Here is a 15,159-nt window from a genome sequence, read left to right as displayed (position 1 = left end):
GGTCCTCCTCTGTAGTTAAGTGCCTCAGGTGTTTGATGGGTCAGCCTCTCTATGTTCAGCTGCCAGTGCCCGTGAGTTGGGGGAGAGAGGCTAAGGTGATGGCTCCACCACCTGTGCGTGACTCAGCATATCATCTCGCTTCCACGGCTGCCCGGCTTTCCTCGCCACAATCTCCTCCTTCATATCCCTTTGACCCGTCTCTCCTCCATCAACAGCAACCCTGCCCGGGGATTGCTCCACAATCCCTAAACTCCAGCTCCCAGCCACTGCATTATCCGGGGTATGTACGGCTGCGCCAAGGACTGTCTGATTCTCCTTCCATTTAGGCTGCCCCAGATCAGCTGCTTCACTCTCAGCCTTAGATGTTTCTCCTCTGGCTCAGACAATTGCCCCAATGTGGGGATCAGACCGCTGCTTCAGTTCCGCCACCCACCACGGACAGGTCCAGTCCTACTTACATTCCTGTTTCCCCCCACCCCAGTTCCCTCATCCTACTGAGTTTGCATGCTTCTGTATATTCTTTAAGACTTCCCTGGTGGCTCAGATGGTAAAGCGTCTGCCTCCAATGCGGGAGACCCGGGTTCGATCCCTGGGTGGGGAAGATCTTCTGGAGAAGGAAATGGCAACCCACTCCAGTACTCTTGCCTGGAAAATCCCATGGGAGGAGCCTGGTAGGCTACAGTCCACGGGGTCGCAGAGAGTCGGACACGACTGAGGGACTTGACTTGACTTACTTACTTATATATTCTTTTCCACTGGTCAGGCACTCCTGTTCAATCTCAGCTGGTGTTCTGCATGCATTTCCGTGTCTGAAGGCGTGTTCCTGATGTATTCGTGGAGAGAGATGTACTCCACGTCCACCTACTCCTCCATCATCTTGATCTCCTCAAAATGTTTTTAATATGTGCTTGGTATCAAAGTATTTGTCACCCACGACGCATTCTTAAGAAGTCCTTTAAGGATGTACTTTACCACAATGAGGGGACAAAAAACCAAGAGAGACAAAAAAAGAAATGGGATGCAGGAAAGAGGAGGTATAATACAAGACGGAGAAAGAAAACACAGGAGGATAGAAGAGGAAGACCCAAGGATTTCAGCTGTGACCAGTTGTCAGTGCGACTTAAGAGACAAACTAGAGCGGGAATCACCTAGACACCCACCGCTACATCTTTGTCACCTGAGACAGAATGTATCTATGAGACTGACCCAGATTTTTATCCAGATTTGGATGAGCAGGTACTGATGAAGCTCTTCCACACCACACCAGATCCCGCTGCAGGGATTAGCACAAGTACCTGTTTCCCTGATCAAAGTGCTCTTCTCAAACCTATTCCTGAGAGCGAGAGATAGACCACGGTGAGCACAGAACACCAACAAAGCAGCCCTTTCCTGCTGACTATATTCCTGCTAGACATCAGGTAACTGCCAGCCACTTGCCTCGAGTATATGAGCCAATATACAGGCCATGGAAACAGGAACGTTCTGTGATACGTGGCCCTCGCCATTTATTATACAACTCAATCAATTGGAATTTTTGATTATATATTACTCTTCAGAACTTGGTTACTACACACTCACCCCTGAAAAACTAACCTATTCTAGGGGGTACTGACAAGTCAGGCTTCTAACCCTTTAAGGCTGAAGGCCACTTTCTGATAAGTTCACCAAAGAAATACTCATAAGAGGAGCCCTGTAACAGAGGCCAGACCACTAGTTCCTCTTGATGTCTTCTGAGGGTCTCCTATCTTCTTATTTGAAACCTCATCTCCACCAAAAACAACAAACCAGCCAAGCAAAATCTCCACAGAGACTAGGGAGAGTGGTGTACTTTAAATGAGACTATCATAAGAAATCACTTGATTTATGTTGAGTGAAAAAAATGCATGTTATGTCTATGCAATGCTCTGTGGTGACCTCAATGGGAAGGAAATCCAAAAAAAGAGGGGATATATGCATACATAGAGCTGATTCACTTTGTGTACAGCAGAAACTAACACATTGTCAAGCAACTATACTCCAATAAAAATTAATTTTAAAATGCATATCATGGCCACTAACAGGTAAGAGAAATAAAATACATCTCTGTGAAGATTTCTCAGACCACCGATCCCCCCAAATGACTGAGAATCAAAGTGTTATGAATTCTTCCTTCTCCGTGGCAGACAACCTTTCCTTACAGGAGCTAAACTTAAGAGAACGAGAGACAAAGCAGAAATTGCAGTGAAGTTTTTGTGTGTGTGTTTGGTACATTTATTTTGCATTTTTTGTTTGTTTCATTTTAGTGATGAGAGAAAGGAATTGAATTATCTGGAAGAGGTTATTTACATTTTAAAAAACAAATATCAAAAAAACATGGAGAGATGGGAAGGCAAATAAAGATGAATAATAAAGATGCAACAAAGATACTTTAGGTGAGCAGGATAATCAGCAGGTTCTAAAAACCAAGTTTAACTTAATAAGACAACTTGGTTAAGAAGAAATGCCTAACTCCTCATTGACAGATATAATAGCAAAATTCTTGTGATCTGCACAGAAAAACTCTATTTCCAACAACTATTATTATTATTACTACTTAATCACATTCATCCTTTTATACAAAATGTTTTGCTCATTCAACATTACAGTCCAAGTCACTGATGGAACATTTTGCTTTTATTCAGAAATATAAAATCTAGGTATCTCCAATTTTAAATGATAGTCAAAGGCATTAATCAGTAGATTATGATTTTAAAAAGGCTAGTAGATATTCCAAATTTTCTTTGACTTCTTTCTTCAATGTATAAACAAAGTCATGCTCAGAAACAAAAGCACATGTAAATAAAGAGTGTGAAGAAGGCTAAATAGCTTTCTAAGAACCTTTGTTCTTTGTGACCTGGTTGCTTTTCCTTCTGTCCATTTAGAACTGTGCATGATACATCAAGCCAAGAAATGAGCCCAATGATAGATTCTGAGCCCATCGATAGATTCTGTGAATAAAGTGATAAAGAACTGTTCCTGTAATACTTAGCTGAAGGTGATTACAACATGCTCCTTTTTATACCAAAATCTGTTCCAATACTATGTCGATTCATGTCAGAAGGCCCTGATGAAGTCCACCTTTGATTTCAGTGTTAATGGCAACAATAGGAAGGAACTGTAAATTAGGTTTGCAAAACTATTATCTGCTGCAATCAGAAATAGCTTTAAATGACAGAGACTCTTTGTTATTCTAGCCTCTGTGAGAAAAAGTAGAAGTCACAAATACATTTCTCCTAACAGACTGGACTTTTTCCTTTGTTTTCTATTCCTCCCTAGCCCTTCTCCATTTGTCTAAAAAGTGCACTGATGACTTTCTCTGAGTAAGAAATATGGATGAAATACTCACGGATAATTGGAATTCTGTTGGCCATCACCTTACTACATTCTGAGCTTTATAGCAGGAACTCAGTTCGTTTTAAGATCAGACCCACATTTCCTGAGTGGTTATTTGCTGTTCCAGTCCAGTGACTGCTATTCACTTAGAAGCTTTCAACATTTGGTGACAATAACAACAAAGGTGTCTTAGAGTCCATTTATACATACACTGGCCTAGTTCACACAGATTCTCAAATAAGCACCGTCAGGGCTCTGTGGCAAGAGGGTGGGGTCATCTTTCTGTCATCCGAAAGAGGAGAGTCCAATAATAAGCCAAACATGATTAGGATTCCAGATAACACCTAAAGGTAAAGAGGCTATCAGCCTCTGGCATGCTTTCATTCTGGCCTGTGAGTGAATAAGACAGTGTCTTCTGTTGTTGAAAGCTACCGAGGCCATGTTAAAAACCATTGACTCCCAAACACTAAAGTTGACAGTGGTTCTCTCTATATATATTAAGCTCTGATTTACTCAGGTATTCCACTGCTTTCCTTTGACATTTTGCTAAGTTTCAGCAGTAGAAGCTTTTTTTATACCTCAGAAAACTTAGGAAATGCAAAGAAGACATAGGAACTATGTTTAGTCAAAGTTAACTTTCTAAAAACAAATAGAAGGGCTTCTGGAGAATACTTGTTGTTGCTTCTGACCATGGTAGCTTACTAGGAAAGATTATTCACTATTCATTATTAACCTAGCATCACCACACAACTTCCTCCTCCTGTAAAAAAAAAAACTCAGGTTCTTGACAATTTATCTTAGGTAAAGGGGTGGTGGTGATTTAGTCACTAAGTCGTGTTTGACTCTTTGTAACTCCTTGGACTATAGCCTGCCAGCCTCCTCTGTTCATGGGATTTCCCAGGCAAGAATACTGGAGTGGGTTGCCATTTTCCTCTCCAGGGAATGTTCCTGACCCGGGGATCAAACCCACATCTCCTGCATCTCAAAGGAGGCAGATGCTTTGCCACGGAGCCACCAGGGTAAAGGTGGGAGAGTAAAATGCGATTAATTGTGCAAATTAAATCCATTTTTAATTATCTACCTATAAAGTAATATTTGAGTTGTATTTTCAAAGCAATCGCTGGGCTAGGGTACTATATAAGTCTTTATTGAATGTAAACAAGCCAAAATCCATATCTTACCCTGTAACTGATGTAATTTCTAAGCAGTAAAGAGCCATTTAAATTCTCACTATTGCCACTGTCCTACTTCTCAAAATTCCATTCAGATTCACACATCTACAACATCATTGGGGTAAATAAAACCACTGATTAGAAGAAAAACAGATGGCATCCATAATAAAAGAATTTTCTAAACACCATGTGATCTTGAGTTGATTATTAGCAGTGGCTTCACTACTTTACAGAATAAGACAAATAGTTTATTAGAAAGCAGGCAACCTGGATGTCTAAGAAGTGTGGGAATTACCAGTGAGGATATTTCTAAGGTAGACTGCAGTTGGCAATTACAAAGACAAAATTCAAAATATTTACTCAGGGTCCACCATATGTGGATAACTAGTCCATATTTGATAATGTCAGGGAAATAAAATTAAAAATAAAAAATCATCTTCCACCCTAGAAATCCTCTTCCAGTAGAGAAAGAAAATATTTTATCCAAAGAAGAAACAAATTTCTCATATTTTTATGACAGGAGCAACTTGGAGCAAGGTGCCCACTGCAGTTGGGCTCCTACCCTCCCTCAGAAACTGGGGAGAAGCTATCTGCTTGATGTTTACTTTCAAAGAGATGGCTCCCAAAACCTTGAGAAAGATTCCAGGATCCTAAAGCTGACAAAAAGCCCTACACAGTCTCCAAAAAGATAGACATACTTTTCAAAGAGAGGAGAAAGTACTTAGAATTTTTTTAAAGTGAATGTTCTAAGATAAAGGAGGGAGAAGTTTCTTCAGTTATTTCCAATAAAATTAAGCTTCTTATTTTTAATTTTATTTGTCCCTAAAAGACGAATTCTCAACACAAACTCCAATTTCTTCCAGTATTTCTTACTGTCATATAGATTTCAATTTTGTTCTTCAAGTCACATGTCTTCATCCCTTCCCATTAGTTGCTGGTAAATTTGAGTTTCTTGATGTCTCATCACAGAAATGATTCAGTGAGAGACAAAGTGATAGGTCAGAAGCAGATTTATTTAGACAGAAACAGACCCCACAGGAAGAGTGTGGGCCGTCTCAGAAGGTAAGAGAGAGCTTCGAAATATGGGGTAGTTAGTATTTACGGCCCGGGAGGATTATTCCTATTACTTGGCGGAGGTGGTGGGGATTTCCGGGGATTGGGCCACCACCCACTTTTGGGCCTTTTATGGTCAGACTGAGAACTGTCACGGCACTGGTGGGTGTATCCTTTAGCAGGATGAGGCTCAAGGTCTGCGGGAAGTTGATATTCCATCATCTTGGACCCAGTTGGTTCTATGGCTGCTTTTAAATGTTGTACCCTGCCCCCTTCTCTCCTGTTTCACATTCAAACCTTCACAATGTTCATTTGCCTCGGGGCTTCTATGCAGCAGGGCAAAACTCAGCAGCTGGCCTGTGCCAGTAGGAAGAAGGATAATGTAGTCATTTACTCAGAGACTGGGCAAAGAATTGGTTATTGGATCCAGAGTATGCACAGTGTTCCAAGTATTGGGGAAATATAATTAAAAACAAAATCTCTTCCTAGCTGAGAAAACCTCTCCACAAAGACTGAAGAGAAAGAAAACAACTTTATTATTGAATGCTCATTAGCCAGAATGTAATACTCATTACAGGCAAAAGAGAATCCATAATATCCATATGCTTGTTCTGTATGTCTGTGTCTCTAATTCTTGTTTATAAATGAGATCATCTATACCTGTTTTTTTGGAGAAGGTAATGGCACCCCACTCCAGGACTCTTGCCTGGAAAATCCCATGGACGGAGGAGCCTGGTGGGCTGCAGTCCATGGGGTCGCGAAGAGTCGGACCCGACTGAGCGACTTCACTTTGACTTTTCACTTTCCTGCATTGAAGAAGGAAAAGGCAACCCACTCCAGTGTTCTTGCCTGGAGAATCCCAGGGACGGGGGAGCCTGGTGGGCTGCCGTCTATGGGGTCGCACAGAGTCAGATGCGACTGAAGTGACTTAGCAGCAGCAGCAGCATGACAGTTTTCCAGATTCCACATATTTGTGTTAAAATACACTTGTTTCTCCCTTTCTGACTTTCTTCACTGTGGAAACAACCTATATGTCCATCAACAGGGGCATGAATAAAGAAGGTGTGGTACATACATAAAGTGGAATATTACTCAGTCATAAAAAGGAACCAAATTCAGTCATTTGTACAGATGCGGATGGACCTAGATGCACCACCAGTATTTCTCATCACATCCCTTTAAAGGTAGATAGCTATGTATTCTTACGGGGTATATTTTCAGCTCTCCCCTCACTTGAAGAAAAAATGAATAACCTACTGACGGTCTCAGAAAAAAAATTTTTTCATGTGTGTAGGTTCATTTTCTACTGAAAACTCTTTTTTAAAATTAAGACAATATTTTGCCTCTGTTTTTAATTTAAGGGCTTCCCTCGTGGCTCAGACAGTAAAGAATCTGTCTGCAATGCAGGAGACCCAGGTTTGATCCCTGGGGTGGGAAGATCCCCTGGAGAGAAGGGAATGGCTACCCACTCCAGTATTCTTGCCTGGAGAATTCCATGGACAGAGGAGCCTGGCAGGCTACAGTCCATGGGGTCACAAAGAGTCAGACATGACTAACTCACAACTTTAATTTAAAGATGAGAGGAACTATGGAAAGAATACTGTAATTCAAAATCATACAAATATCTTTAGTAGGTATTTTCCTAATAGCTTAACCTGGAGAAATAAGTGCCTGATTTCAGCTATTCATTCAATTATTTTATTCATCATATCTATAAACATTTTCGGTAGAAGAAATTCTCAGAAAGAGAGTGATGTATTGTTCCATTTGAAAGAATCATAAATTTAACTTAAATGTGCTTAATTCATTGACTGGAAGTTATGTAAAGTATTCTTAGATTCCATAAGAAGTTCTTTAGTTGAGTTTCTTAAAGTTAAATATTAATGTGTACTGATGCTACAAGGAGATCCAACCAGTCCATCCTAAAGGAGATCAGTCCCGGGTGTTCATTGGAAGGACTGATGTTGAAGCTGAAACTCCAACACTTTGGCCACCTGATGCAAAGAGCTGATTCATTTGAAAAGACCCTGATGCTGGGAAAGATTGAGGGCAGGAGAAGGGGATGACAGAGGATGGGATGGCTGGATGGCATCACTGACTCAATGGACATGGGTTTGGGTGGATTCCAGGAGCTGGCGATGGACAGGGAGTCCTAGCGTGCTCTGATTCATGGAGTCGCAAAGAGTCCAACACGACTGAGTGACTGAACTGAACTGAACTGAAGCTACACATCATAGGGAAATTAATCCTTAAATTGGAAATTTAGGCATAATTGCAACTAATCATTTTAATTGTGTAATTGCCTAGCCTAAATAAGCTGCTTGTTATAGCTGTGTTGTCAGTAACTTTGTAATTAGATCTGTGTCTTGAGAAACAAAGTAATTCAACACCATGTTATTCACTAACAGAACTATTATGCAATGAAATCAAAAGGAATAAGTCCATGCAAATATGCTAAAATAACAGTTCATAGATTGCAATGGCTTTCCCAAATCCCTAGGCTGTCTATTAGACTATTACCTCATTCAAAATGAAAATAGTTTTCTCTTTTCAGATTATAAAATACTAAATGTTCAGTTTAAAGAATTTCCATGCAATTCAGAAACTAATTCTAAAGAATAAAAATAAAATCAGCCTTAATGTCTCCATGAAGAAATAACCACTAATATTTTCCTTCATATCTTCCAGATTTTTTACTATACCTATATATAGATATTTTTACAAAACTGTATCATTTTTAAACAATGTACTTCATCTTGTTTCATTTGCTTATTATATTATTAAAATATTTTGCTGTTTATATACATTATATCTTCATTAATGTAAATATTTTTCAAAATATATTTTTCTTATTTAACTAATCCATTTTTAAAATGCACTGTTTTTATGTTTCTTTTTTTATATTAAAAGCAATATTTTAATGAACATTCTTGTTATACTTTTATGCCCTTTATTTCATAAATTTCTATATTGCAATTGCTGGGTCAAAGAGGACATATAATTTTAAAACTTTTAAAAAATATTTCTCCAAAAGTTTATACCAATTTATAGTCTCATTAATAGTGTGCAAAATGACCTTTTCCCTGACACTCTCACCAACACCCATTCTTAACAATATTTTTAATTTTTGGCACACTGGTTTTGCTTTTCAAGTTTAAGGGGGAATTGCAGAGAGGAGACTTTGGGTATGTTCACTGGATATACTCATTTTCTTTATTATTGTAATAATAATATAATTGTTATTATTTCAAAGACATATACATATGTCAAAACTCATCAATTATATACTTCAAATACCGGCATTTATAACCAATCATGTCATTTATAACCAATAAGGCTGAAAAAAAATAAAAGGATTCGACAATATTGTGAAAATGACTATACTACCCAAAGCAATCTATAGATTCAATGCAATCCCTATCAAGCTACCAACAGTATTTTTCACAGAACTAGGACAAATAATTTCACAATTTGTATGGAAATACAAAAAACCTCGAATAGCCAAAGCAATCTTGAGAAAGAAGAATGGAACTGGAGGAATCAACCTGCCTGACTTCAGACTATACTACAAAGCCACAGTCATCAAGACAGTATGGTACTGGCACAAAGACAGAAATATAGATCAATGGAACAGAATAGAAAGCCCAGAGATAAATCCACGAACCTCTGGACACCTTATCTTCGACAAAGGAGGCAAGGATATACAATGGAAAAAAGACAACCTCTTTAACAAGTGGTGCTGGGAAAACCGGTAAAAGAATGAAACTAGAACACTTTCTAACACCATACACAAAAATAAACTCAAAATGGATTAAAGATCTAAATGTAAGACCAGAAACTATAAAACTCCTAGAGGAGAACATAGGCAAAACACTTTCCAACATAAATCACAGCAGGATCCTCTATGACCCACCTCCCAGAATATTGGAAATAAAAGCAAAAATAAACAAATGGGACCTAATGAAACTTAAAAGCTTTTGCACAACAAAGGAAACTATAAGCAAGGGGAAAAGACAGCCCTCAGATTGGGAGAAAATAATAGCAAACGAAGCAACAGACAAGGAATTAATCTCAAAAATATACAAGCAACTCCTGCAGCTCAATTCCAGAAAAATAAATGACCCAATCAAAAAATGGGCCAAAGAACTAAACAGACATCTCTCCAAAGAAGACATACAGATGGCTAACAAACACATGAAAAGATGCTCAACATCACTCATTATCAGAGAAATGCAAATCAAAACTACAGTGAGGTACCATTACACACCAGTTAGGATTGCTGCTATCCAAAAGTCTACAAGCAATAAATGCTGGAGAGGGTGTGGAGAAAAGGGAACCCTCTTACACTGTATGCAAACTAAGGAATGCAAACTAGTACAGCCGCTATGGAGAACAGTGTGGAGATTTCTTAAAAAACTGGAAATAGAACTGCCATATGACCCAGCAATCCCACTTCTGGGCATATACACCAAGGAAACCAGATCTGAAAGAGACACGTGCACCCCAATGTTCATCGCAGCACTGTTTATAATAGCCAGGACATGGAAGCAACCTAGATGCCCATCAGCAGACGAATGGATGAGGAAGCTGTGGTACCTATACACCATGGAATATTACTCAGCCGTTAAAAAGAATTCATTTGAATCAGTTCTAATGAGATGGATGAAACTGGAGCCCATTATACAGAGTGAAGTAAGCCAGAAAGATAAAGACCAATACAGTATAGTAACGCATATATATGGAATTTAGAAAGATGGTAACAATAACCCTATATGCAAAACAGAAAAAGAGACACAGATGTACAGAACAGACTTTTGGACTCTGTGGGAGAAGGCAACAGTGGGATGTTCAGAGAGAACATCATCAAAACATGTATATTATCAAGGGTGAAACAGATCAGCAGCCCAGGTTGGATGCATGAGACAAGTGCTCGGGGCTGGTGCACTGGGAAGACCCAGAGGGATCAGGTGGAGAGGGAGGTGGGAAGGGGCATCAGGATGGGGAATACATGTAACTCCACGGCTGATTCATGTCAATGTATGACAAAACCCACTACAATATTGTAAAGTAATTAGCCTCCAACTAATAAAAATAAATGGGGGAAAAAAGTAAAATAAAATAAAAAATAAATAAAAGGATTCGAAACAAAAACAGGCAAAAAAAGTTTGGTTTTATATTTCTCTGATTAATATTAGCGAAACAAAATATATTTCAAGTGCCTGCTGGCCAGTAGGTAATTGTGTTTTTTATTGCGGACTTGTGTATTCTCTTTAAAGACTAAAATAATAACTCTTTATAAATGTCTTTTCCAAGTTTTCCTGGTTTGATTATGCTGCATTTGGTTACTGTATGTGCGTGCATACTTGCTAAGTCGCTTCAGTCATGTCTGACTCTTTGCAAGCTTATGGACTATAGCCCGCCAGGCTCCTTTGTCCATGAAGTTCTCCAGGCAAGAATACTGAGTGGGTTGCCATGCCCTCCTCCAGGGGATCTTCCCAACTCAGGGATTGAACCAGTGTTTCTTACATCTCCTGCATTGGCATGCAGGTTTTTTATCACTACCACCACCTGGGAAGCCCGCATTTAGTCACTAGAGGTTTCAAATATTTAAGTAGATAAATCTGTATCTTTCTCTTGGTCAGGGCAGAGTCCTGTAGCAATGTTTCTGAAGCCATAACCTGTTCCCATTTTTCATGTCAAATCTGTATTGAAGGCGGTCTACCCTCCGTTTCCTGCCTGTTTTAGAAGCTCAAGTCAGAACCAAGGTGGGTTCTGGTGGTTCAAGGAGCCACTCATCCTTTTTCAAACTTGTTTTTTTCTTAATAGCACAAGTTCTCACGGCTCCCACAGAGACTTGCACACATCATTTTACAAACAGCAGGTATGTTATATTAAATCATAAGATTAAAGTTATTTGACCATTTTTGATCTATGAAAATGACCATTTTGTATGGTTCAGTTTAGCAAGCCGACTCGGGTACATGTACATGTTTGGGCAGCATGGAGCACTCAGTAACATCAACCTGCAAAAAGAGTTGGATTTCTTGAAGGCAAAGTCCCATGTGGAGAGAACAAAGCCCCAACAGCTGAGAAAAGATTTTGATCTGCACAAGTTGCACGGTATTGGCAGGGAGAGCGATTGTAAGAACAGCTGCAGGTCTGATAGATGTGCCGCTTGTGTCTATGGCCAGTGCAAGCCTAACGCAGCCCTGCAGATGTTCGGTGCACCAGCTCTTAGGTCACTGATGACCCAGCACCTGCTTCTTCGTTATCCTGTTCCCCAGCCATACGCCAAAGGAAGGGGATGGCAGGAAGTGGTGTTAGTGCTGCCCTCGAAGCAAGGACACTTTTCCAAAACCAAAGGAATTCAAAACACAAAGAAAGGCCAGGTTCGGGCGAAATGTGGCACATCACAGAGGGCATACTGGTCTTCACTGGGTCCCAAAGGGTGCCAGCTAGGGAGACCGCACCAACTGGAAGCTCCAGTTTAAACACATGTCTAGAAACTGGATACAAACATGGAAACAAGAGGCAAAGCTGTTCGGGAAAGCGAGGGTTATAAACCTAAAGAACTCCACAGCAGAAAGTGAGACAGCACACAATGGTGAGGGTTCTGGGTTTCCCTTGGGCTTTCTGAAATACCACAAAGATCCATGGGGAAGATGAGACCACCAGCTGTGATGGGAGAGTTGCCACTAACATTTCAGGGGGGCAGGGGGAGGTGGAGGGATTACCTTCTCTTTACAAAGTGTAGGAAGTGTATTCCTGAATAGCTGGCACTCAGTTTAGTATTGGCTTCAGAATACAGTCAGGGAGACTAAACATTTTTAAACTTTGACTAAAAGATAGGAGTGTTTTAGGTGATATTCTCTAACAAATGAAGCAGTCGATATGGGTGCTGGATTTTTTTTAAAGGTGAAATGAGATAGTGTTATAGTTAATCTCCTCACAGGTGATTTTCACCAGTTGACTTTGAGAAGAATCACAAGAGGTAAATTTAGATCACTGGAATGGATTTGGGGTCAACCTAGCAAAGCCAGACCTAGGACACTTCCACTTTCTTGTTCTTCTATTTTTTTCTATTAAACCATCATCCCTGTCCCTCCCCAAACTGAACTATAAGTTACTTTTTTCCCCATTTTTAATCAAAGGCATGTTAACTTGCCATCTGATACACACCACATAATCAAGGCAATCGTGCCAACTGCCACACTCAGCCCAAGGCCAAAAACAATGTACTTTTTGACTGGGCATTGCTAAACACTTATTTCTAGAATTCATTATAAGTTCCATATATGAAGTCCTTTAGAAGAAACACTGCATAAAACTTCCCAGAGAAACGAAACCTGCTGTTTTAACAAAGGAGCAAAAGTGCGCACAGTCCTTTTCTTAACAGGAACTTCTGAGGTTTGAGCTGCATGTTTTTCAGCTATCCCTTTCTCTGCAGGTCTCTCTGCCAGTCCAACACCCACTAAATCCCAGGCACTTTATCTCATAGCATTTCATCTTCACCACGACCTCATAAGGTAGGCATGATTATCCTCATTTTAAAAGATAGAGACCGAGCATATATCTGGAGAAAGCCACAACCCAAAAAGACACGCACGCCAGTGTTCACTGCAGCACTATTCCCAGAAGCCAAGACACAGAAGCACACTAAATGTCCATTGACTGATGAATGGATAAAGAAGATGTGGTATGTATATCTACAATGGAATATTACTCAATCATAAAAAATAACAAATAATGAAATTTGTAGCAACAAGGATAGACCTAGAGATTATCCTACTAAGTGAAATAAGTCAGACAGCCAGAGACAAATATCAGATGATATCATTCATATTTGAAATCTTATTTTTTAAAAATGATACAAATGAACTTATTTACAAAACAGAAACAGTCTTACAGATATTGAAAATAAACTTATGGTTACCCTAAGGGGAAACAGCGGAGGGAGGGATAAATCAGGAGCTTGGGATGAACACACACACACTACCATATATAAGAAACCATATGTAACTGGATGCATGAGACAAGTGCTCGGGGCAGGTGCACTGGGAAGACCCAGAGGGATGGGATGGGGAGGGAGGTGGGAGGAGGGATTGGGATGGGGAATACATGTAAACCCATTGCTGATTCATGTCAATGTATGACAAAAACCACTACAATACTGTAAAGTAATTAGCCTCCAACTAAGAAAAATAAATGGAAAAAAAAAAAGATAGATTACCAACAAGGACATACTGTAAACCACTCTACTTAAGAGAACTCTACTTAATATCCTGTCATGACCTATACCAGAAAATAATCTAAAAAAGAGCAGATATATGTAAATGTATAACTGAATTACTTTGCTATACACCTGAAACTAACACAACATTGTAAATCAACAGTTTGCCAATAAAATTAAAATCTAAAAAAATAAATAAAGGACAGGCACATTGAGTTTCATAGAAATCAAAATAGTTTGCCATAACTAATACATGGTCCATCTGAATGCAAATTACATACCTTTAGAGTCATTACATCATTCAATGAATATAATTGAGGGATGGGGCACTGGGAATACAGCAGTAAACAAAATGAAGTCCTTGCCCACGTGGAGAATATTCTGGTGCTGAGCACCATTTGCTTTCTTGAATCCCATTTGCAGTTAATGAGTTTACTTTGAGGCAGTTGTAAATGGAGGTTAGCCATAATATTGTATCATATCCCAGCCACACACTCCTATCCCCACCACCAGGCAATAGCTGCTGCTGAGAATCTTTACCAGGAGGAGGCACCAGGATCTGGATGAGTGAGTGGCATAAGCTGATGAGCCAGTTCATGCTTTGTTTTGATCCTTGATATCTTTCATGTTTTTTAGTATCTTACCTTGCTGTGTGTGCTATGCTCAGTCACTCGGTGGTGTCTGACTCTTTGCGACCCCGTGGAATGTAGATCTCCTCTGTCATGGGATTTTTCCAGGCAAGAATTTTGGACTGGGTTGCCATTTCCTTCTCCAGGGGATCTTCCCGACCCAGTGATGGGACCCGTGTCTCCTGTGTCTCCTGCATTAGCAGGCAGATTCTTTACCACTGTGCTACCTGGGAAGCTGGATCTTATGTTAGTTGGGATCAAGGGTCAAACTGATATTAGCCTGTGTAATAAGGCTTTTCTTTCACAGAAACTTTTAATTTTTCCTTCCCTTTGAAAAAGAAATCCATGCTAGCCTTATAAGATTCAGGATGCAGAATACATTCTGGCTCAAAATTATCATGAATCAGCAATTATTTTTAAACTATTCAAAATGGCCTGCAAATGTTTTGAGTTTTACTATTTCTTGCCTGGAAAATTCCATGGACACAGGAGCCTGGTGGGCTGCAGTCCATGGGGTCACAGAGTCCGACATGACTGAACAACTGGGCATGTATGCACGGCTAAACTTCTAAGTTAGATTGACATAATGGAGCCAAACATCACTGAACCCTCATCCCTCCAGTTGCATGCAGAGGAAGAAGTAAATCAATGAAGAGTCATCACTCACTTGTCAAACATCCTCATATATTGCTCACTTCTTGTACAAATGCTCAGAAGGACAATT

General features: G+C 39.8%; 1 non-coding gene across 1 annotated transcript; it reads left to right on the top strand.

The window, feature by feature from the left end:
- The first annotated feature begins 529 nt into the window (after nt 1-529).
- Nucleotides 530-601, top strand: TRNAW-CCA (transfer RNA tryptophan (anticodon CCA)). Its single transcript has one exon. It is a non-coding gene; the product is annotated as a tRNA-Trp (tRNA).
- Nucleotides 602-15,159: the final 14,558 nt, after the last annotated feature.

This window comes from Odocoileus virginianus, chromosome 19, assembly GCF_023699985.2.
Source record: "Odocoileus virginianus isolate 20LAN1187 ecotype Illinois chromosome 19, Ovbor_1.2, whole genome shotgun sequence".
NCBI lineage: Eukaryota > Metazoa > Chordata > Mammalia > Artiodactyla > Cervidae > Odocoileus > Odocoileus virginianus.
The sequence above is the reverse complement of the archived record's forward strand: the minus strand, read 5'-3'. Positions and strand labels throughout refer to the sequence as shown.